Raw genomic sequence first — 25231 nt, forward strand, 5'->3', positions numbered from 1 at the left:
CAAAGAAACTGGCTCACATGAGGACCGCCCCAGGAAAGGAAGACCAAGAGTCACCTCTGCTTCTGAGGATAAGTTTATCTGAGTCACCAGCCTCAGAAATCGCAGGTTACCAGCAGCTCAAAATAGAGACCAGGTCAATGCCACACAGAGTTCTAGCAGCAGACACATCTCTACAACAACTGTTAAGAGGAGACTTTGTACAGCAGGCCTTCATGGTAAAATAGCTGCTAGGAAACCACTGCTAAGAACAGGCAACAAGCAGAAGAGACTTGTTTGGGCTAAAGAACACAAGGAATGGACATTAGACCAATGGAAATCTGTACTTTGGTTTGATGAGTCCAAATTTGAGATCTTTGGTTCCAACCACCGTGTCTTTGTGCGATGCAGAAAAGGTGAACGGATGGACTCTACATGCCTGGTTCCCACTGTGAAGCATGGAGGAGGAGGTGTGATGGTGTGAGGGTGCTTTGCTGGTGACACCAGCATGGCTACCACAGCATCTTGCAGCGGCATGCTATTCCATCCGATTTGCGTTTAGTTGGACCATTATTTATTTATCAACAGGACAATGACCCCAAACACACCTTCAGGCTGTGTAAAGGCTATTTGACCAAGAAGGAGAGTGATGGGGTGCTACGCCAGATGACCTGGTCTTCACAGTCACCAGATCTGAACCCAATCACGAGGGTTTGGGGTGTGCTGGACCGCAGAGTAAAGGCAAAAGGGCCAATAAGTGCTTAGCATCTCTGGAACTCCTTCAAGATTGTTGGAAGACCATTCCCGGTGACTACCTCTTGAAGCTCATCAAGAGAATGCCAAGAGTGTGCATTCAGTGTGAATGGACAATTTTCATAGTCATGAAAATACAGAAAAATCTTTAACCCCTTCATGACCTTGGGATTTTCCATTTTTCCGTGTTTGTTTTTTGCTTCCCTTCTTCCCAGAGCCATAACTTTTTTATTTTTCTGTCAATATGGCCATGTGAGGGCTTATTTTTTGCAAAACAAGTTGTACTTTTGAACGACAACATTGGTTTTAGCATGTCGTGTACTAGAAAACGAGGAAAAAATTCCAAGTGCGGTGAAATTGCAAAAAAAGTGCAATCCCACACTGTTTTTTTGATTGGCTTTTTTACTAGGTTCACTAAATGCTAAAACTGATGTGCCATTATGATTATCCAGGTCATTACAAGTTCATAGTCACCAAACATGTCTAGGTTCCCTTTTATCTAAGTGGTGAAAAAAAATTCCAAACTTTGCTTAAAAAAAAATTGTGCCATTTTCCGATACCCGTAGTGTCTCTATTTTTCATGATTTGGGGTCAGCTGAGGGCTTATTTTTTGTGTGCTGGGTTGGCATTTTTAATGATAGCATTTTGGTGCAGATACATTCTTTTGATCGCCCGTTATTGCATTTTAATGCAATGTCGTGGCGACCAAAAAAACGTAATTCTGGCGTTTTGAATTTTTTTCTCGCTACGCCGTTTAGCGATCAGGTTAATCCTTTTCTTTATTGATAGATCGGGGCGATTCTGAATGCAGCGATACCAAATATGTGTAGGTTTGATTTTTTTTTATTGATTTATTTTGAATGGGACGAAAGGGAGGTGATTTAAACTTTTATATTTTTTTATTTTTTTCCCATTTTTTTTTACTTTTTTTTTAACTTTTGCCATGCTTCAATAGCCTCTATGGGAGGCTAGAAGCTGGCACCACTCGATCGGCTCTGCTACATAGGGGTGGAGTCGCATATTCATCACTGTAATGGGCAGCACCACGTGACCGCTCATACAGGAGAAGCTGCGGCGAGGACAGGAAGCAGCACCAGCGAGGGAGCCGGGTAAGTATTTTATTAACAGCGGGGGGGCTCACAGGGGGTGGGAGGGGTTGGGAACAGGGATCTTTATTTTAAACACCCAAAAAAAAAAAAAAAAAAAAAGATTTTTCATATCTTCTCTCCAGCGATGCTGGAGAGAAGAAATGAATAGCGGCTTCAGCACCATGCTGGGGGGACAGCGCTTACAGTAGCGCTGTCTCCTGCACGGCACACAGACTGCACACGGACAACATCCGTGTGCGGTACGTGTTTTACACGGACCCATTGACTTTAATGGGTCCGTGTAATACGTGCGCTCCCACAAACACTGACATGTCTCCGTGTTCTCCAAACAGGCACACGGTCCGTGAAAACACGCTGACATGTGCAGAGACACATTGATTTTAATGTGTCTATGTAAGTCAGTGTCTCCGGTACGTGAGGAAACTGTCACCACACGTACCGGAGCCACTGACGTGTGAAACCGGCCTAAGAGACAGGCAATCTGAAAGGGGAAGAAGCAAGAGCCAGGAAAAAAAGCATGACAGGACTAGTGTGTATTCCTTTCAAATTTGTATGAAATTAGACAGACTTTAGGACTGAAATATAAAGTAAGTGGAAACCAGCCATTCAGTTGTTGAAGTATGTTCCATCCAGCAAAACAAGAATATCAATAAGAGTTTTTCATGTCAGTATGGCCAAGGTATCCTTAAATGTTCTCCATGTTTGATGAACAATGCTTTAAGTGTTCTTTATTCTATGTGGTCGCTTAGCAGTACATCTGGAAAATAGAGTGCACCTTGCTTCTGACTAATGATATACTTGGGCCTTGTTTTGTATTCAGCAATGCAGGATGCTTTGTTTTATAGCAATTGTTCATGTATACAAAAGATGCCTCTGTCACCTATCCCACCTTCATCTCCTTAGAAAAAAGGGACCACTTCAAGGTTAAATGGAAAAGAGATGCTGATTGGAATTAGTGAGCTTCCTAGCCATTCCATGGAGTACATTTACAATATTACTCTCATACAATGAAAAAATGGAATATCCGATAAAGGTATTTATATGCCCCACATAGCAAGACAGAAGGGGAGGCTTACCTTCTAGGAATAAATATGGTGTAAATTACATATCTTTTTGTCTTTGTCTACATTAGTATAGTTTGCTAAAGAGTAATCTCCCAGCGGACATGGGACTGATATAACTTATTTCTTTCCTTAGTTTAGAGCTCAGATAAAACTCTTTCCATTTTTTAAATGACATAGGAAAAAAACTAATAGTAATACTACTACTACTAATACTACTAATACGCATAATAATAATAATTATAGTTATTATCATTATTATTGTTATGTTTATTTCCCATACAGTTTAAAAAATGGAAACATATTTTTATCTGAGCTCCTTCAATAATTTCCATCAGCCTCATACCAGATAAGAGATAACTCCTTTTCAATCTATATTAATTTAGAAAAAGACTGAAAAATATGTAATTAAGACCTTCTTCAATCCAGATAGTAGTTCACTTCACCCACTTGGAGACTAATGAAACAACAGACACATCCAGCACCAGGCACAAAGCCCACCCAGTACAATTGAAACCAATATAGAGTGGAAAAGGCAACTTTCTGAGAGGTTCTTAACCCTTTCACACTGCAGCCCTTTTTCGTTTTTGGGTTTCTGTTTTTTGCTCCCTTTTTGCCAGATCTATAAGGCTGCCGTCACCCTAGCAGTATTTGGTCAGTATTTTACATCAGTATTTGTAAGCCAAAACCAGGAGTGGAACAATTAGAGGAAAAGTATAAGAGAAACATATGCACCACTTCTGTATTTATCACCCACTCCTGGTTTTGGCTTACAAATACTGATGTAAAATACTGACCAAATACTGCTAGTGTGACGGCAGCCTAACTTTTTAATTTTTTGTTAATATGGCCATGTGAGGGCTTGTTTTTGTGGGACAAGTTGTACTTTTCAACTACACCATTGGTTTTACCATATTGTGTACTTAAAATGGGAAAAAAATTCCAAGTGCTGTGAAATTGCAAAAAAGTGCAATTCCACAACTGTTTTTTGGATTTTTTTTTTACCATGTTCACCAAATGCTACAACTGACCTGCCATTTTGATTCTTCAGGTCATTGCGAGTTCACAGATACCAAACTTGTATAGGTTCTTTTTTTTGTAAGTGGTGACTAAAAATTCTAAAGTTTGTTTGTTTTTGCGTGCTGAGCTGTTTTTGATCACCCATTATTGCATTTTAATGCAATGTTGAGGTGACCAAAAAACGTAATTCTGACATTTTTACTTTTTTTTGCTATGCCGTTTACTGATTGGATTCTGAATTCTCTTTATATCTTGATAGATTGGGCTATTCTGAACACAGCATTTTATTTTAAATGGGGCAAGGGGGGGGTGATTTAAACATTTATTTTTTCAGATTTTTAATATTAACCCCTTTCTGCCATTAGACGTACTATTGCGTCCATGTGGGGTGGGCTTTTCTTCCCAAGGACGCAATAGTACGTCATATGCGATCGGCAGCGCTCACGGGGGGAGCGCCGCCGATCGCGGCCGGGTGTCAGCTGTTTATCGCAGCTGACATCCGGCACTATGTGCCAGGAGCGGTCACGGACCGCCCCCGGCACATTAACCCCCGGCACACCGCGATCAAAGATGATCGCGATGTGCCGGCGGTACAGGGAAGCACCGCGCAGGGAGGGGGCTCCCTGCGGGCTTCCCTGAGCCCCCCGCAGCAACGCGATGTGATCGCGTTGCTGCGAGGGTCTCACCTCCCTCCCTGCTCCCTCCAGCCCCGGATCCAAGATGGCCGCGGATCCGGGTCCTGCAGGGAGGGAGGTGGCTTCACAGAGCCTGCTCAGAGCAGGCACTGTGAAGCAGCCTGCACTCCTATCAGATCAGTGATCTGACAGAGTGCTGTGCAAACTGTCAGATCACTGATCTGTGATGTCCCCCCCTGGGACAAAGTAAAAAAGTAAAAAAAAAAAATTTCAAATGTGTAAAAAAAAATTAAAAAAAATATTCCAAAATAATGAAAAAAAAATAAAAATATTATTCCCATAAATACATTTCTTTATCTAAATAAAAAAAAAAAAACAATAAAAGTACACATATTTAGTATCGCCGCGTCCGTAACGGCCCGACCTATAAAACTGGCCCACTAGTTAACCCCTTCAGTAAACACCGTAAGAAAAAAAAAAAAAAAACGAGGCAAAAAACAACGCTTTATTATCATACCGCCGAACAAAAAGTGGAATAACACGCGATCAAAAAGACAGATATAACTAACCATGGTACCGCTGAAAACGTCATCTTGTCCCGCAAAAAACGAGCCGCCATACAGCATCATCAGCAAAAAAATAAAAAAGTTATAGCCCTGAGAATAAAGCGATGCAAAAATAATTATTTTTTCTATAAAATAGTTTTTATCGTATAAAAGCGCCAAAACATAAAAAAATGATATAAATGAGGTGTCGCTGTAATCGTACTGACCCGAAGAATAAAACTGCTTCATCAATTTTACCAAACGCGGAACGGTATAAACGCCTCCCCCAAAAGAAATTCATGAATAGCTGGTTTTTGGTCATTCTGCCTCACAAAAATCGGAATAAAAAGCGATCAAAAAATGTCACGTGCCCGAAAATGTTACCAATAAAAACATCAACTCGTCCCGCAAAAACCAAGACCTCACATGACTCTGTGGACCAGAATATAGAAAAATTATAGCTCTCAAAATGTGGTAACGCAAAAAATATTTTTTGCAATAAAAAGCGTCTTTCAGTGTGTGACGGCTGCCAATCATAAAAATCCGCTAAAAAACCCGCTATAAAAGTAAATCAAACCCCCCTTCATCACCCCCTTAGTTAGGGAAAAATTAAAAAAATGTATTTATTTCCATTTTCCCATTAGGGCTAGGGTTAGAGTTAGGGCTAGGGTTAGGGCTAGGGCTAGGGTTAGGGCTAGGGTTAGGGCTAGGGTTAGGGTTAGGGCTAGGGCTAGGGTTAGGGTTAGGGCTAGGGTTAGGGCTAGGGTTAGGGCTAGGGTTAGGGCTAGGGTTAGGGCTAGGGTTAGGGCTAGGGTTAGGATTAGGGTTAGGGCTAGGGTTAGGGCTAGGGCTACAGTTTGGGTTGGGGCTAAAGTTACAGTTAGGGTTTAGATTACATTTACGGTTGGGAATAGGGTTGGGATTAGGGTTAGGGGTGTGTCAGGGTTAGAGGTGTTGTTAGGGTTACTGTTGGGATTAGGGTTAGGGATGTGTTTGGATTAGGGTTTCAGTTATAATTGGGGGGTTTCCACTGTTTAGGCACATCAGGGGCTCTCCAAACGCGACATGGCGTCCGATCTCAATTCCAGCCAATTCTGCGTTGAAAAAGTAAAACAGTGCTTCTTCCCTTCCGAGCTCTCCCGTGTGCCCAAACAGGGGTTTACCCCAACATATGGGGTATCAGCGTACTCAGGACAAATTGGACAACAACTTTTGGGGTCCAATTTCTCCTGCTACCCTTGGGAAAATACAAAACTCGGGGCTAAAACATATTTTTTGTGGGGAAAAAAAAGATTTTTTATTTTCACGGCTCTGCGTTATAAACTGTAGTGAAACACTTGGGGGTTCAAAGTTCTCACAACACATCTAGATTAGTTCCCTGGGGGGTCTAGTTTCCAATATGGGGTCACTTGTGGGGGGTTTCTACTGTTTAGGTACATTAGGGGTTCTGCAAACGCAATGTGACGTCTGCAGACCATTCCATCTAAGTCTGCATTCCAAATGGCGCTCCTTCCCTTCCGAGCTCTGCCATGCGCTCAAACGTTGGTTTCCCCCAACATACGGGGTATCAGCGTACTCAGGACAAATTGGACAACAACTTTTGGGGTCGAATTTCTCCTCTTACCCTCGGGAAAATACAAAACTGGGGGCTAAAAAATAATTTTGGGGGGAAAGATTTTTTTTTTTAATTTTCACGGCTCTGCGTTACAAACTGTAGTGAAACACTTGGGGGTTCAAAGATATCACAACACATCTAGATGAGTTCCTTAGGGGGTCTAGTTTCCAAAATGGTGTCACTTGTGGGAGGTTTCTACTGTTTAGGTACATTAGGGGCTCTGCAAATGCAATGTGACACCTGCAGACCATTCCATCTAAGTCCTCATTCCAAATGGAGCTCCTTCCCTTCCGAGCCCTCCCATGCGCCCAAACAGTGGTTCCCCCCCACATATGGGGTATCAGCGCACTCAGGACAAATTGGACAACAAATTGTGGGGTCGAATTTCTCCTTTTACCCTCGGGAAAATACAAAACTGGGGGCTAAAAAATAATTTTTGTGGGAAAAAATTTTTTTTTTATTTTTACGGCTCTCCATTATAAACTTCTGTGAAGCCCTTGGTGGGTCAAAGCGCTCAGCACACATCTAGATAAGTTCCTAAGGGGGTCTACTTTCCAAAATGGTGTCACTTGTGGGGGGTTTCTACTGTTTAGGTACATTAGGGGCTCTGCAAACGCAATGTGACACCTGCAGACCATTCCATCTAAGTCTGCATTCAAATGGCACTCCTTCCCTTCTGAGCCCTCCCATGTGCCCAAACAGTGGTTCCCCCCACATATGGTGTATCATCGCACTCAGGACAAATTGGGCAACAAATTTTGGGGTCCAATTTCTCCTGTTACCCTCAGGAAAATACAAAACTGGGGGCTAAAAAAATAATTTTTGTGGGAAAAAAATTTTGTTTTATTTTTACGGCTCTGCATTATAAACTTCTGTGAAGCACTTGGTGGGTCAAAGTGCTCACCACACCTCTAGATAAGTTCCTTAGGGGGTCTACTTTCCAAAATGGTGTCATTTGTGGGGGGTTTCAATGTTTAGGCACATCAGTGGCTCTTCAAACGCAACATGGCGTCCCATCTCAATTCCTGTCAATTTAGCTTTGAAAAGTCAAACGGCGCTCCTTCCCTTCCGAGCTCTCCCATCCACCCAAACAGTGGTTTACCCCCACATATGGGGTATCCGCGTACTCAGGACAAATTGTACAACAACTTTTGGGGTCCAATTTCTTCTCTTACCCTTGGGAAAATAAAAAATTGGGGGCAAAAAGATAATTTTTGTGAAAAAATATGATTTTTTATTTTTACGGTTCTACATTATAAACTTCTGTGAAGCACTTGTTGGGTCAAAGTGCTCACCACACCTCTAGATAAGTTCCTTAGGGGGTCTACTTTCCAAAATGGTGTCACTTGTGGGGGGTTTCAATGTTTAGCCACATCAGGGGCTCTCCAAACGAAACATGGCGTCCCATCTCAATTCCAGTCAATTTTGCATTGAAAAGTCAAATGGCGCTCCTTCGCTTCCGAGCTCTGCCATGCGCCCAAACAGTGGTTTACCCCCACATGTGGGGTATTGGCATACTCAGGACAAATTGTACAACAATGTTTGGGGTCCATTTTCTCCTGTTACCCTTGGTAAAATAAAACAAATTGGAGCTGAATTACATTTTTTGTGAAAAAAAGTTAAATGTTCATTTTTATTTAAACATTCAAAAAATTCCTGTGAAGCACCAGAAGGGTTAATAAACTTCTTGAATATGGTTTTGAGCACCTTGAGGGGTGTAGTTTTTAGAATGGTGTCACACTTGGGTATTTTCTATCATATAGACCCCTCAAAATGACTTCAAATGAGATGTGGTCCCTAAAATAAAATGGTGTTGTAGAAATGAGAAATTGCTGGTCAACTTTTAACCCTTATAACTCCCTAACAAAAAAAAATTTTGGTTCCAAAATTGTGCTGATGTAAAGTAGACATGTGGGAAATGTTACTTATTAAGTATTTTGTGTGACATATCTCTGTGATTTAATTGCATAAAAATTCAAAGTTGGAAAATTGCGAAATTTTCATAATTTTCGCCAAATTTCCGTTTTTTTCACAAATAAACGCAGGTACTATCAAATAATTTTTACCATTGTCATGAAGTACAATATGTCACGAGAAAACAATGTCAGAATCACCAGGATCCATTGAAGCGTTCCAGAGTTATAACCTCATAAAGGGACAGTGGTCAGAATTGTAAAAATTGGCCCGGTCATTAACGTGCAAACCACCCTTGGGGGTAAAGGGGTTAAAAATGTTAAAATTTTCATTTGCGTCAATAGTCTTCATGGGAGACTAGAAGCTGCGATAATCGGATCGTCTCTGCTACACAGGCGATGATCTGATCACCTGTGTGAAGCAGAAATGCTCACTTGCTATGAGCGTTGACTGCTTGTCAGCGCTCATAGCAGTCCAGCAATGGCAACCACAGGGGTCTGCTACAGACCCGGGGTTGTCATGCCAACCATCGGCGACCCGCTGTTATGTGACATAGGCAGGATTAGTGACGTGCTTCCGGCAAAATCACATTAAATGCCGCTGTCAGAGATTGACAGCAACATTTTACAGGTTAACAGCCACGGATGGATCGCGACTCCACCCGCAGCTGTTAGGAGCACATGTCAGCTGTTCAAAACAGCTGACATGTGCTAGGAAAGATCTGGGCTCTGCACCTGAGCCCACATAAAAGAGAGAGACAGAACATGCACAGTACATGTACAGAATATGCTGTGAAGGGGTTATTTGAGCTAAAATCTTAGAGAAAGAACCTCTCCTTCAGTCCTTCTATATAGGAGAATTAGTATATATATATTATCTATTATTATATACTATAAATATTAGGATTATTACTAGTGATGAGTAGAGTTGAGCGACCTTGACCTTTTTAGAGTCGAGCCGTATTTCGCGAAACCCGACTATCTCAAAAGTCGAGTCGAGTGGAATCGGCCGATTATGGCGAAAAGTCGGGGATCGACCGAAACACGAAACCCAATGCAAAGTCAATGGGAATATATATATATATATATATTTTTCTCTCTCTCTCTCTCTCTCTCTCCTCCGTCCCTGAACCGAAAAGCTCGTGTTACACATTTCAAATCTCTACAGCGCACAAGCGACAAGATGACGATAGCCGTCCACGCCCCTAAGACCTATGTCATCACTCTGCCCACGTTCCTTCATTGGCTGAAAAAATGGCGCCAAGCGCATCACACGAAATGCGACTTTGGCGCGAAAGTCGCGTACCGCATGGCCGTCCCCACACAGGGATCAGGTCGGGTTTCATGAAACCCGCCTTGCCAAAAGTCGGCGACTTTTGAAAATGAACCATCCGTTTCGCTCAACCCTAGTGATGAGCGAATATACTCGTTACTCGAGATTTCTCGAGCATGCTCGGGGGTCCTCCGAGTATTTTTTAGTGCTCGGAGATTTAGTTTTTCTTGCCGCAGCTGAATGATTTACATCTGTTCACCAGCTTGACTACATGTGGGGATTCCCTAGCAACCAGGCAACCCCCACATGTGCTTATGCTGGCTAACAGATGTAAATCATTCAGCTGCAGCAAGAAAAACGAAATCTCCGAGCACTAAAAAATACTCGGAGGACCCATGAGTGTGCTCGAGAAATCTTGAGTAACGAGTATATTTGCTCATCACTAATTATTACTATTATTTAGATTTGCATTTCTCCTTAGATTAGAAAGTTTTACTGCATGAAAAAAACAACATGAACACATAAAAGTAGCAGTAGTAGTTAAATAATTTCTATGTTTACTAGCACAAAAGGGCAAATATCCAAGGACTGCTAAGAAAGATAATGAGGGTGATTAATCAAATGCATTTAATGGTAGTGTAGATACCTTCTAAGGTTTCATTTTCCAGTCTATTTTGTTACCAATTTGTCAGAAGATTAGCAGGTCTATTTTTTAGTGACTTTTTCTAGTTCATGCATTCAAAGAAACAAATTAAACTTAAAACATGTCTAATGCATGAGCTTGAAGTGTAGTATCAGTAACCTTGTAAAATTACCCTGTGTTCCTTTATAGTTCTATTATGCTTTCTCCATGAATAAACTGACATTTTTTGTCACAGACAGCTCTTTTACTTCTTGCTGAAAAAGGACTTTTCGAAAAAACAAATCAATATTAATGCATGTATTGTGAGGCATTGTAGAAGTACAAGTGTTTTCATAGTACGGCCTATAGTTTTGTTATAAATGTGGATGCTGGAAATACTGTATTATAGTTCCATTTTATAATGAACCTGATAACGCTAGCAAAGAAAAATAAGAGAATGTATCTTGGTCAAGAAGACAGTATGAGAGTCAAAACTACCAACTTTTCTGCATATTTCAACTGAACAGCTGTTCAAAGTAGTTTCTCAGCAAAAGCTGTCAGTAATTTGAGTTTCTGGACATACAACGTAAGCTAGAAATTTCTATAAGACTTTTCTGGCTTAACCGTTACTTGTGATGGCCTGATGAACACTGTATTTAAAATATATAAAATACTTAGATATTAGCAGATAGTAACCGGGTTCCTGTCAAGTTGTAATAATGAACAACAGCAGTACTTGTAGAGTAGGGTTTATTGTCAGGTACCTATTGTAGGAGATTGTATCAGTTTCAGTGGAAATTAGTTAATTATCAGATAATTGTCGCAGCAGAGTTGTGAGTGTGAACAGTGCAGGTATTAACAGAGAATGATTTGTTATAAGGTAGCTGTTGTAACAGAGTTACTTATAACAGTATCAGCTTTTTTAAGTTTGTTTTTAGGCATCCAGCAGATTTGAGAAAGCAATAGCAGCAGGACTCAGAGTAGTTGCAAAGAGTTGGAAAGCAAGCTGAAGTTTAATAAAGAGATGATTAGACAGCTAAGTGAATTGGATGATGAAGCACACTCTAGTAGTACATGTTGTAGCTGACAGCAATTCGTATTGAATACTCACACAACATATAGATTTTTGAGCCAACCTTAAAAGGCTTTGGGTGAAGATGTAAGAAGTGTTTGGGAGAAAAAGCACAATTGAAATTGGACCTAACGGAAGGAAACTAGACCGGGGCCTAAGACAGGAGAGATGAGAGACAGTATCCCCATTTAATGGTCTTTCCAGAAGAGTCTAACAGGATGGGCAAATGATAAAAGGCATAACGTTTTTTGAGCAAGATTAGAGCATTAATTTAGCATCTCTCTTTGGGACTGTTTATCTTCCAGTTTAATAAGTAAAAAAGATTCTCTTGATTTCTTACAGTACAGAATTTGAATAATCGCATATTCCATGCCAGGATCAGAAGCTGAAGCAGGAGCTGTCTTGACAGTAGAAGAGAACATGAAAGTAAATGTAGATGGAAGGTGACCGGACTGATTTTTTTAATGATCTGAAAATGAACCAATAAATTTGTAAGCCAGCATCTTGCAACTACTCTTTAAATGAATGTTGGGAACAGGTCAACTGTGTTAATTACAATTCCACTTTGGTTTGGTTTGGCCGCTGATGCCACTTACTTGCAGATGTCATAAATATCGTGAGAGACACTGTTATACTAACGTTGTTCAAACCTTCCAATATCCATTAGTTTGTCAAAAAGACTAATGCTTATGGCGGCCCCCAAATCTTTCCTGACAGATGATGTCTAGGAAGTTAAGGATCTAGCATATTCAATTTTGGTTTGACAATCCTTTAGATCTTTAGGAGATAAGCTGCCACTAGACCAGATATGTATTATAGTGGTTCTCTCACACAGAAAACAGGAACACTTGGCAGAGTGAGAACAGGAACACTTGGCAGAGTGAGGACTCCTGTGTATGGGAGAGTCAGGCGAGATAACTGCTGGTCATATGATTGGTTTAACCATAATTTGGCCAACACCTATCTAAATTGCATGGGGGTTTGAGATGCTATTGGCAGAGGAAGAAAAAGATTGTAACCATACACATTGACAAAACTATGAGAAGACAAAAGAAACAGTAATAGAAGAAACTATAGAAGCTCACTTAAAAACAACGGGAGGCTCTGATGTTTGATGAAGGCAAAGAGTCAAGATAGAAATGCATTGCTCTCATGCCAAAAAAAGTTTGTGTTAATTTGCATTTGTATCCATGTGATTTGTGATTTCTGATGGTTTCTCCATGAGCCTATACAGTTCCTCCTGGCACGATTCTTTTTCTCTTCTCATTACTTTTCTCTTGGTAGGAGTTTGAACCTTGGGAACTGATAGCAGAAGCACTACAAGAATCAATTATGCATATTGGGTGTTAAGGCCCCTTCACATTAAGCGACGCTGCAGCGATACCGACAACGATCCGGATCGCTGCAGCGTCGCTGTTTGGTCGCTGGAGAGCTGTCACACAGACCGCTCTCCAGCGACCAACGATGCCGGTAACCAGGGTAAACATCGGGTAACTAAGCGCAGGGCCGCGCTTAGTAACCCGATGTTTACCCTGGTTACCATGCTAAAAGTAAAAAAAAACAAACACTACATACTTACCTACAGCCGTCTGTCCTCCAGCGCTGCGCTCTGCTTCTCTGCTCTCCTCCTGTACTGTCTGGGAGCCGGAAAGCAGAGCGGTGACGTCACCGCTCTGCTTTCCGGCTCACAGACAGTACAGGAGGAGAGCAGAGCACAGCGCTGGAGGACAGACAGCGGTAGGTAAGTATGTAGTGTTTGTTTTTTTTTACTTTTAGCATGGTAACCAGGGTAAACATCGGGTTACTAAGCGCGGCCCTGCGCTTAGTTACCCGATGTTTACCCTGGTTACCAGTGAAGACATCGCTGGATCGGTGTCACACACGCCGATCCAGCGATGTCAGCAGGAGTCCAGCGACGAAATAAAGTTCTGGACTTTATTCAGCGACCAACGATCTCCCAGCAGGGGCCTGATCGTTGGTCGCTGTCACACATAACGATTTCATTAACGATATCGTTGCTACGTCACAAATAGCAACGATATCGTTAACGATATCGTTATGTGTGAAGGTACCTTTAGTGTGGTAGTCTGCCCACAGCACAACTGCAGGAGGTGACCAGTATACTCTCTCATTTTATTTTGGTTCGTCTCGATGATAACAAATTAGAAAGTGCTGGTTGTTTTCTTTTATAACATGGTGACACGGAAAATTCAATGAAGTTTCAGAAATGGAATTGATATGGGCAAATATGGGCCACAGAAGAAACACTAGCCGATTTTCTTTATGGGATTTAGAAATAAAATAGTTGCATAGACTAATTTTTTTCATTATGTCTATTACTATGAGGGTAACAATTAGGAAGTCTAATGATAATTTTAGATTTTTGTAGAGCACACTCTAGAACCTGCAAACAAATTGCACACCTTATTCTGGTAGACAATATAACCAGAAAGTTTATTTGAATGATACTTCAGCAAGCTGTGGAGAAGATGGATGTCCTCATAAAGCAACAACATGAGACATGCTGGATAATGAGTCCAACCCAACACAGACAGTAGTCTTGCTGCATCTGGATCTGTGAGGACCAGGAAGTGGGGTATGCAGGATGGCAGATAAATGGCTAACCATTTGACAGCAGTAAGTAGGCAAACTGGTAACTCACTTGCTTAGATTACACACTGTAGCAACAGTGATGTAAGAGTGAACAGCATGAGTATCAGCAGAGATGGGTGCATTGTCACGTACCTGTTGCAGCAGAGTTGGCAGTGTGAACAGCAATAGAATTGAAGTAGATGATAAAGCCGAAAGTGATGCTTACTAAATACTCAGAAAGCACACAGCTGCCTGAGCTGGCATTACAAGATCATGGGTGAAGTCAGAGGTGTGTCAGAACAGACTAGCACAAAGGAAACTGGCCCTATGGCAAGGAAGCATAATTCAGGCAACAATGAGTGAGCAACAATATTTCTCTGTCGGATCACCTAAAATATAATAATTTTTAAATAAACTGGAATTCATTTTTTATAAATCTCTGAATCTATATATTTCTATTATTTACGTTTTATAGCCCCTTTGGCTCTATTTATTCCCATTCTCAGAATGTCTATCTTGTGTGCTGAATTCCTATTGCCTGTACTGCACAATTTCAAGAATCAGTCTTCTGCCTATTTACAAGAGGTTCTGGGTGGTTAAGGTGAGAGCTACTACAGGTGAGGTGGTTTAGCTACCAGGCATATACGGTAAATCCACCACCACTGGAAACATTTGTGTATGTTCTAAGAGGGAAAAAACACCAGGATGTTTTTCATAATCACTGTCAATTATAATTTTTTTTATTGTGCCATACATTTACAGTATTGCAAATTATTAGTTACTAGATGGTGGCCCGATTGTAATGCATCGGGTATTCTAGAATATGTATTTATGTATGTATATAGCAGCCACATAGTATATAGCACAGGCCACGTAGTATATAGCAGCCATGTAGTATATAGCAGACAAATACTATGTGGCCTGTGCTATACACTATGTGGCTGCTATATACATACATATTGTAGAATACCTGATGCGTTAATACAGGCCACACAATATATAACAGTGGCCACGCAGTATATAAAACACAGCCACGTACTATATAACACAGCCCACGCAGTATATAGCAGCCACGCAGTATATAACACAGGCGACATAGTATATAACACAGGCCACGCAGTATATAACACTGGCCACGTAATATATAGCACAGCCCACGCTGAATACAGCAGCCGTGTAGTATATCACTGCCCACGCAGTATATAGCAGCCATGTAGTATATAACACTGCCCATGTAGTGGCCACGTAATATATAGCACAGCCCACACAGTATAGAACACAGCCAACATAGTATATAACACAGCCTATGTAGTATATAGCAGCCACGCGGTATCTAACACAGCCCACGTAGTATACAGCAGTGTGGGCACCATATCCCTGTTAAAAAAATAATTCAAATAAAAAATAGTTATATACTCACCCGCGGGGATCCAGCGTAGATCCAGCAAACCTCTGGCGATGCGCGCGCGGCTGCCGCCATCTTCCGTTCCAAGGATGCATTGCGAAATTACCCAGATGACTTAGCGGTCTCGCGAGACCGCTATGTCTTCTGGGTAATTTCACAATGCATCGCTGGGAACGGAACGGAAGATGGCGGCAGGCGCGAGCGCATCGTCGGACGACGGAGGGTAAGAATAGCAGGTTGTTTGTTTTTTATTATTTTCAACATTAGATCTTTTTACTATTGATGCCGCATAGGCAGCATCAATAGTAAAAAGATGGGGACACACAGGGTTAATAGCAGCGGTTACGGAGTGTGTTACCCATGGCATAACGCGGTCCATTACCGCCAGAATTAACCCTGTGTGAGCGGTGACTGGAGGGGAGTGTGCGGGCGCCAGGCACTGACTGCGGGGAGTAAGGAGCGGCCATTTTCTTCCAGACTGTGCCCATTGCTGATTGGTCATGGCTATTTTGCCGCGACCAATCAGCGACTTGGATATCCATGACAGACAGAGGCCGCGACCAATGAATATCCGTGACAGAAAGAAGGAAAGACAGAAAGACGGAAGTGACCCTTAGACAATTATATAGTAGATTAAATAGAAAACCTCTCAATACTTTTAGAATACATTTTTGCTCTAGACATAGTGTTTAGCTTGCAAATGCCTCTGTGCTATTACAGTTTAGCTACTTGGAAAGTTTTGCACACCAATTCCTAGCAGCTAACTTGTCAGACTGCTATATGAACAATTACTATAATACTAAGACCACCATAGTAAAGCACAGTTTTAAATATAAAAGTAATAAATATCTTATAGATTCTACCTGTTTCCATAAAAATTGCATTCATTTCATTATTTTGAGTAAGTGATCTGTAAATCTAGAAACCTAACCCAGGATTTCTTCTGTACATTGAATAGCCAATAGTTTGCTTTTTACACAGTGTGATAGCTAGAATTTTCTTTTCTTACCTGTCTAGTAAATAAACTATAATAGGACATGTTGTTCTGGAAAGTATTTCTGCAGAGAATCTAAAATCAATCGTATGAGCACAATGAAACGCACACTATATACAACATAGTTTACAGATAAAAGCTGTGCTTGACAAAAAATACATAGGAGGGAATTTATCAAGACTGATGTTTCATAAACCAGTCATGAACAGAAAACTAACCAGCAAAAGGTGCGTTTAGAATGTGCCAGCGACACAGGTTTTGCTTTAATATTAATGGATTGAGCACAAAATCTGGTGAGATTCTCTTTTGAAGGACAGAAAGAGTAGACAATCCAGCATTCTAGGACGAGGATCTGTGAGGGCAGATGTGGTTCCATAGAACATCTGAATTCTAAATTGAAAAGGAACCGTCATCAGATCTAATTATATAATCTGTGTACATCATGAAAAAGATCAACTAGTCATGATCAGGATGGTGTACAGCTTGACTGTCATGTACATTTTAAGCCACATGTGAACAATGAGTATTCGGTGAGGTTCTTACCTCAGTATTTGTAAGCCAAAACCAGGAGTGGGATAGTCAGAGGAAAAGTATAATAGAAACACCTGCATCACTTCTGCATTTTTACAATAAATGAGGAATATGGAGGTTCAGAGTACACGCTGCCCAAGGTTCAAAGATGCGATCATACAGCAAGGTGAAGCGGATTATTGTCAATGCGGTTCAAGGTTTTCACACCTCTTCATCAGGATAAAACCACAGTGCTAAGCATCTCTGGGACCTCCTTAAAGATTGTTGGAAGACCATTTCCGGTGACTACCTCTTGAAGCTCAACAAGAGAATGCCCGAGTGTGCAAAGCAGTCATCAAAGCGAAAGGTGGCTACTTTGAAAAACCTAGAATATAAGACCTATTTTCAGTTGTTTCACACTTTTTTGTTAAGTATATAATTCCACATGTGTTAATTCATAGTTTTGATGCCTTCAGCGTGAATTTACAATTTTCATAGTTATGAAAATACAGAAAAATCTTTAAATGAGAATGTGTATCCAAACCTTTGGTCTGTACTGTACTCGCTGTATAAGACGGGGTCATCTTATATGCCGGGTGTCGTCTTATACGGCGTGTGCAGTCCAGATGGTTCCCAGGGTCTGGAGGAGAGGCGACTCTCCTTTAGGCCCTGGGATCCATATTCATGTAAAAAAAGAATAAAAGTAAAAAATATGGATATACTTACCCTTCGATGGCTCCTGGCTCTCAGCGGTGCAAGCGGCGGCCTCTGTTCCCAAGGATGCATTGCACGAAGGGCCGGAGATGATGTCGCAGTCACGCGACTGCGACGTAATTTCCGTTCTTCGCGCAATGCATCCTTGGGAACGGAGGCCGCCGCTTGCACCACTGAGAGCCGGAGGCCGTCGGAGGGTAAGTATATCCATATTTTTTATTTTTATTCTTTTTTTAAATGAATATGGATCCCAGGGTATGAAGGAGAGTCTCCTCTCCTCCAGACCCTGGGAACCATCCAGGACCGCTCCCTGCTAATGCCGCACCCGGCGTATAAGACGACCCCCGACTTTTGAGACGATTGTCAAGGGTTAAAAAGTCATCTTATATGCCGGAAAATACGGTACTTTTTTTAAGTGCAGTATCAAAATTTTCTGTACTATAGAAAGCACAACAGAAATGCAGTTTCTTATCTATACCAAAAAATTCTCAAATAAGGGGCAAAAGGTCTAAAAAATTCAGCAAAAATGCAATAATCTGAGATTATTATTGCGTAGTCAAGTGCAGAAAACAAAAAAACACAGTATTTATGCAACATGTGAACGTGGCTTTACAGACACAAAATAGCCAAATGTCATATAGTGAAGCTACATAAAGATTAGAAAGTTCTCTGCTCCAATTATTAATGAAGGAGCAAAAAATAAATCTGTGGGCTCCAACTAGAGATGTGCAGGATGTACAGAGGACAGGGTTATTAATTAAACTAATTATAAGCTCGCATGGGACACTGGAATGTAAGAGAATCACGGACCTCCCATTCAGCTGCCAGGTACCACTGATCTAGACCAGAGTCCCGGGAATTCATCCACTCATTTTTAGTCCCAACTTTCCCAGGTACAGTGGACAGGCCCGAATTTTGGTCTATGTCCCTCAGTGCCACCACCCCTCTTTCAAATCATGCCAGGGTAGAAATTGGCACTGCCAAAATTTGCCACAGCGCATGTTGCGCACCACATACTTTGTCTCTTTCTGTTCTTCAAAAGTTGGAAGGTATGGTTTTGACTTACAATTTACTGAGATAAAAAACTCACCAAATATTCAACATGTGCACGTGGTCTCACTGTCCTCCTGCCCTGCTGCTTAATTGCAACACACGCTCAGTAGAAGATGCAGTCTCTGTGGATCAACAGTATGAAAAAGTCTGTCTTCCAGCAGGCTTGATTCTTGCGCCATCTGCTGCAAGGACCAAGTTCACCATGGATAATTGCATATCCATCCCTTATACCTATATAGGACATGGTAAATTTTCCAAGACGTTAGCACTGTCTTGGCTTTCGACCAGAGTGCAGGGGTTGGAAAGGAGGTGAAACTGAATATTGATGAAGCATAACACGCTGAACCATCCATTAACATGATTTATATATTACAGGAATAAATGTTATTTTATAAGGTGGAGGAAATCTAGAACCATTTCAAAAGGCACTTTGAGTAGAGTTTCATTAATGTGACACTGTAGTGACATTAGACGGGCATGGTTTTTCTAGTGACTAATTAGCTTGAAGCCTTGTGGTCATATCTGGTTATTATTCAGGATCGACAAAAGAATTTACTCCATTTTGTTAGCATTCTGAACCATAGAATATAACAGAAGAACTGATTCAGTTCTAAAAAAGTGAAGTACAAATTTCGCAAACAAAATCACTGATGTATCCCAATGGGCAGAAAATTTACAAATTCTCCTCCTCTCCAGCAGGAGTCTGAACTATACTTCATGAACAACATTGTCACAGATCATCCATAAAATAAGATGTACCTCGAAATTATATAACCCAGATAAAAATGAAGTTACTGTTACTTCTAGATCATCAGAAAGAGGAGGCTATGGCTGCTTCTATAGTGTTAAAGGAAAAGGACAGAGTTGATTGCATTGGGTTAATCAGAGTCTCTTACAATAAGAGTCCTACTACATGCACACAGAACAAACAATAAACATGCTGAGAACAGATTTATCTCTACCACTGTTTATTCAAGCCTGTGCCTCTGCTAGTGATGGGCAGTCCAGTTCACCAAAAAGAACCGGCCCTTTTTGGATCCAAAATGTAACCCTATTGAATACATGTTCAGGTGTCCAAAACCCTGCCCACCTGCCACAAAAACTCTGCCCACTTGCTAGGAACCAATTAAATTGATGAGTGGGTGGAGTTTTGTTCATGTGAACAGAGTTACGTCTGCTGAACAGCGGGATTTTAAACCCAGTGAGAGCCATTCAGAGAATTTAGTGGCTCTCACTGGGGTGCCGGCTCCCCTTATTCACATCAGGGAGCCGGCTCTTTGTGTTGGATCATTCGCGAACGACACATCACTAGCACCTCCTAGTGCTGGAAAATATGCACAGATATCTATTTTGCATTGCTTTTTACCTAACTTGAAGTAACATAACATCAAAGATCTCCTCTGTGCTTACATGCTTTTTACAGTCTTCGGGCACACAGCAGCAGCTCCTGGCTCAAGGGCAAGAAGTCTCACACAGCTTTCAAAATAGTTAGACAGTGGAGAGGTGACTTCCGAGTCAAAGCTTTATTACCAGATCAGACAAGATTCTATATTTCCTATTTACAGTATATACATTTGAAGATGTTTTATTTGGGCATCTTATACAACCAAACAAAGGACTCAGGTATTGAGTAAGTAATTACAACAATAAATTGAACACATTTTTGGCACTAAAGCAAACTAATACCCATATTTTCTGCTCCACTAAAGCAGCGTAATTGTGCTAGCTGCAGATTGTTACGTAATGATTAAAATATTAAAGTTTTATATGAGTGCAAGAAATTATAGCTGCTTTAAAGGGAACCTGTCAGCAGGATTGTGCACAGTAACCTACACACAGTGTCAGGTCGGTGCCGTTATACTGATTGCAATGATACCTTGGTTGATGAAATCCTTCATGTGGTTGTTGATTAATCTTTATTTTCAGTTTATGTTAACGAGATTCTTCTGCTCCGGGGCGGCCTGTGGTGGGATCTTCATGTGGTGCTCTGATTAGGTGTTCATAATGCAGACTGCTCATAGGTCACTGATACCTCAATAACCTGTCCCTAGTTTACGTAATGAAGATATGTACATACTGCAAAAAAAAATCCTTCTGCAGGCAGGCGCCAGCTGTGGCACCTGCGCTGCAGCATAATCGCATGTTTAATGTGTAGATAATAAATGTGCTTGAGGTTTTCCTAAGGAGTATAAAAAAATCAAGTCTAAAATGGCGCCTGCCGCGCCTGCCCCGTAGCAGCTATCGGTGTATATAGAGGTGATCCAATAGCTGAAACTGCGCAGGCACTGGCAGTGCCATCTTGGAAGAGGAAATATGTTTTCTTCTCTAGCAAGATGGCGCCACCAGTGCCTGCGCAATAGCAGCAATCGGATCACCTCTGCCTGCAGAAGGGTCTTTTTTTTCTAAGATATATATAATATTAATGATGTAAACTGTCAAAAGCTATCAATATGAATACCTAATCAGAGCACTACATGAAGACCCCCCCATAAGCCGCCCTGGAGCACAAGCATATCATTAACTCAAAACTGAAAATGAAGATTAAACAACAATGTCAAGACGGATTTCATCAACCAAGATATCAATTTATTCAGTATAACGGTGCCGACCTGACACCGTAAGTTACTGTGCACAGTCCTGCTGACAGGTTCACTTTAAAAGCCTACAGACCAGCATCTAATACTTTATACAGCAATAGAAATATCTACTGGATGTGTACATCAAAAATCTAAAAGAATATTGTAATTTATTGATAGATGGTGTGTCTGCAGTATGCAACCTAAGTTGATATAACTGAACTATTTAATAGTTTAAAAATACCAAGAGAGCTATCATGACATCTTTCTCCTGGAATACCGAAGATTTTCAGAGGAGAAGCAGCTAATAACAGCTAAAATGTAAAGACATAACATTTTAAAACTTTGATTAGTGAGCTCATCGTACCAATGGTAAATATAGAATGGACAAACACCATGCATGTAATTTGATAGGAATTGTGTCCTTTTTCTAAATTATTTTAGTCTGTAACATTTTTCATGCACTTATGATTAGAGATACATGAATCAGTTTAATGAAAATTGTCGAATTTTAGGAAATTTGCTGGCCCCGGCATATTTTAAAAATGTTTAATTCAATTCTCACAAATCAACAAAAAGGACTGCTGCTGTGATGCACAAAGCAGAAGATTGTATTAGCTAGTGTAGCGATTAGCTCTCTCTCTCTCTGATAAGCATTAGGCAATATACCTTATGTAGCATTTATACAAGCAATGCAGTTTTGATCCAAACACTTGGAGTTTTTATTGCATATAACCTTAGACTTGTCCAGGCGCTAACTAAACAAAACAGACCCTGGCTAGTCATACATGGCTGAACTAGCCTCAGTTGGTCAAAGAAAACATCAATGCATTTAATCATGATCACTAGTGTTGAGCGATACCGTCCGATACTTGAAAGTATCGGTATCGGATAGTATCGGCCGATACCCGAAAAATATCGGGTATCGCCGATACCGATATCCGATACCAATACAAGTCAATGGGACATCAATTATCGGAAGGTATTCTCATGGTTCCCAGGGTCTGAAGGAGAGGAAACTCTCCTTCAGGCCCTGGGATCCATAGGGATGTGTAAAATAAAGAATTAAAATAAAAAATATTGATATGCTCACCTCTCCGGCGGCCCCTGGACTTCATGCTGCTACCCGGGAGGCTTCTTTGTTTAAAATGCGCGCCTTTAGGACCTGGGAATGACGTCCCGGGTTCTGATTGGTCGCGTGCCGCCCATGTGACCGGCACGCGACCAATCAGAGGCCGCGACGTCATTCGCAGGTCCTCAATTCCTAGAATTAGCAGTTTTGTGAATGAGAATGACGTCCCGGCTTCTGATTGGCCACATGCCGGTCACATGGGCGGCACGCAACCAATCAGAACCCGCAACGTCATTCTCATTCACAAAACTGCTAATTCTAGGAATTGAGGACCTGCGAATGACGTCGCGGCCTCTGATTGGTCGCGTGCCGGTCACATGGGCGGCACGCGACCAATCAGAAGCCGGGACGTCATTGACCGGTCCGAAAGGCGCGCTTTTTAAACAAAGAAGCCTCCCGGATAGCAGCGTGAAGTCCAGGAGCCGCCGGAGAGGTGAGCATATCAATATTTTTTATTTTAATTCTTTATTTTCCACATCCCTATTGATTCGATACCGATACCCGATATCACAAAAATATCGGATCTCGGTATCGGAATTCCGATACCGCAAATATCGGCCGATACCCGATACTTGCGGTATCGGAATGCTCAACACTAATGATCACATATGTCAGTGCAGGTTCACCCAAAAAGATTACAGTTATTTCTCCTGCAGTAGACTTTATACACAGAAGAAGCATGATCCCACCAGTTGCTGTATCCCCTTCAGCCCGAGTTCCAGCAGCATCCAGCCCCAAATAGAAGTGTTCAACTCTTGGCACAGTTCACATTGAACAGGCTGCAGCTTTCACATGGTTCTCTGCAGCTCTCACAAACAGAATGCTTAGCGCAGTCTCCAATCAGTGAGAGTCCCTGGTATGTATCTTTCTCAGCTACAGCTCACATTTTGGCTGGTCACTCACCAGTAGCACATTCAACTGTGTTCAACATCCAGCAGTCTGCCACTCCCTCAGGAGACTGCCACTTCATTAAACTACTTCCTGATTCTTAGAAAACACCCTACAAGTACATCTAATCAATAGCCTGTAGAGCTGACATTTAACCACTTCTTCCCAGCTATGCTTCACCACATAAAGCTCATATGAGCTTGGGCATAGTTGGACAAGCTTCCCAATAATAATTTGCTGCTTTTCCATCACACAGTACATCCTCACATAGTATATCCTCACATTATATATCACAGCCTGTATAAAAGCAGGGAGTATATTGTAGCAATCATTGTAGGGTCATTCTATTTTGTGATAGAATGTCACAGATTTGCAAGAGAAACAGAGAGTAGTCTGAATATACCATACAGATGGTTTGTGTGACAAAATGGCAGTGAGAGACGATTATCATCCATTTACCCACAGCCACATAAGTGGAGGTCACTTTGACATTGTTTGAGTTAAAGAGCTTGAAAGAAGTTGGATCCAGTCTTAGGAAACCTCAAAGTGTTACACATTTCTTTTCAACTACTGTATATTCTCTTTATTTGGGGGGATGTTTTAACAACTTCTGGGAAGGGGATTATAGTAATAGTCAATAAAGCTAGTAATAAAACATAACAGAGTGATCTAAAACTTGTTATATTAAACAAGTAAAAAAATATATTTAAAGAAGAATCAACAAAAAAAGGTGAGTGCAAGAGGAAAATAATGTGGAAGGAAAAGTTAGGAAAGGAAGAGGTGAAGAGGAAGGAAAGAAAAGGGCATAAAAGAAGGTTGGATCTGATAAACATGGAGATTAGGGACAGGGGAAAAGATCATCCTTATTAAAACAATATTTAAAATACAATTTTCAATTTGCTTTATTAAATATCTAATTGTACTTGTACTTCTTGGCATATAATAAAGCTTTTAACCTAAAAGGGGGCATTCCGACTTCAGGAAAGAAATAGGTTCCAAGAATGCCATGTGGAATAGTAGAAAAATATTTAAATTTGACAACCCTCAGTGGTTGAGGACTCTCAATTCTAAATATTTTTCTATCTACTGGCTAACACGGTACCAAGATATATATCTTTCCTGTATGTGAAATAGTATTTTTTTAAAGAATTGTTTCTTAGAGCGTAAAAATGTTCAAAAGAATCATGGGTAGACATTATTTTCATTATTTCTGAAATGGAGGGTATACATGCCTTTTCAAGACTATTAAAGTACCTGGAATTTTCTTGAAACATTTGCCGAAGCTGGCGAATTTGAATTTCAAAAGATTTAATCATCTCTAATCATGATTTTTTTGAAGACCAAAAAAGCTTAAAGAGTAACCATCATACTAATTTTTGCTTCATAAATCAGTAGCACAAATGGAAATAGGAAACTTTGTAATATATCTGTAATATATCAGAGAAATCTGCTTTTTTCTCCATCAGGACTGATCATTCATTTTTTAAATTCTCAATTCACGAGTATAATCAGTGTTCAGTGAAGTCAGAATGTTATGTTACTGAAATAGGAGATGACATTTAATATTGATAACATTCTATACAGATAGGATAGGGGTGAAGAGGAAGGACCTCTGCTTCTATCTCCTCCTTTCTCCCTCCTTCCCTCTCAATAGAAGATCACAGTGGCTATTGATAAGAATCTATCTCAGTAATTTAAAAATCTGTCTTCATTGAATACAGATTTTACCTGCGAATGTAGAATGATCAATCCTGGAAGAGAAAAAAGCAGATT

At 40.9% G+C, this 25231-nt stretch overlaps 1 protein-coding gene across 2 annotated transcripts in view; it reads right to left on the reverse strand.

The window, feature by feature from the left end:
- Window positions 1–25231, reverse strand: part of GRM8 (glutamate metabotropic receptor 8) — a 2054171-nt gene that overhangs the window by 1869260 nt on the left and 159680 nt on the right. The gene's annotated exons all lie outside the window — the stretch shown is intronic.

This window comes from Ranitomeya imitator, chromosome 4, assembly GCF_032444005.1.
Source record: "Ranitomeya imitator isolate aRanImi1 chromosome 4, aRanImi1.pri, whole genome shotgun sequence".
Taxonomy (NCBI): domain Eukaryota; kingdom Metazoa; phylum Chordata; class Amphibia; order Anura; family Dendrobatidae; genus Ranitomeya; species Ranitomeya imitator.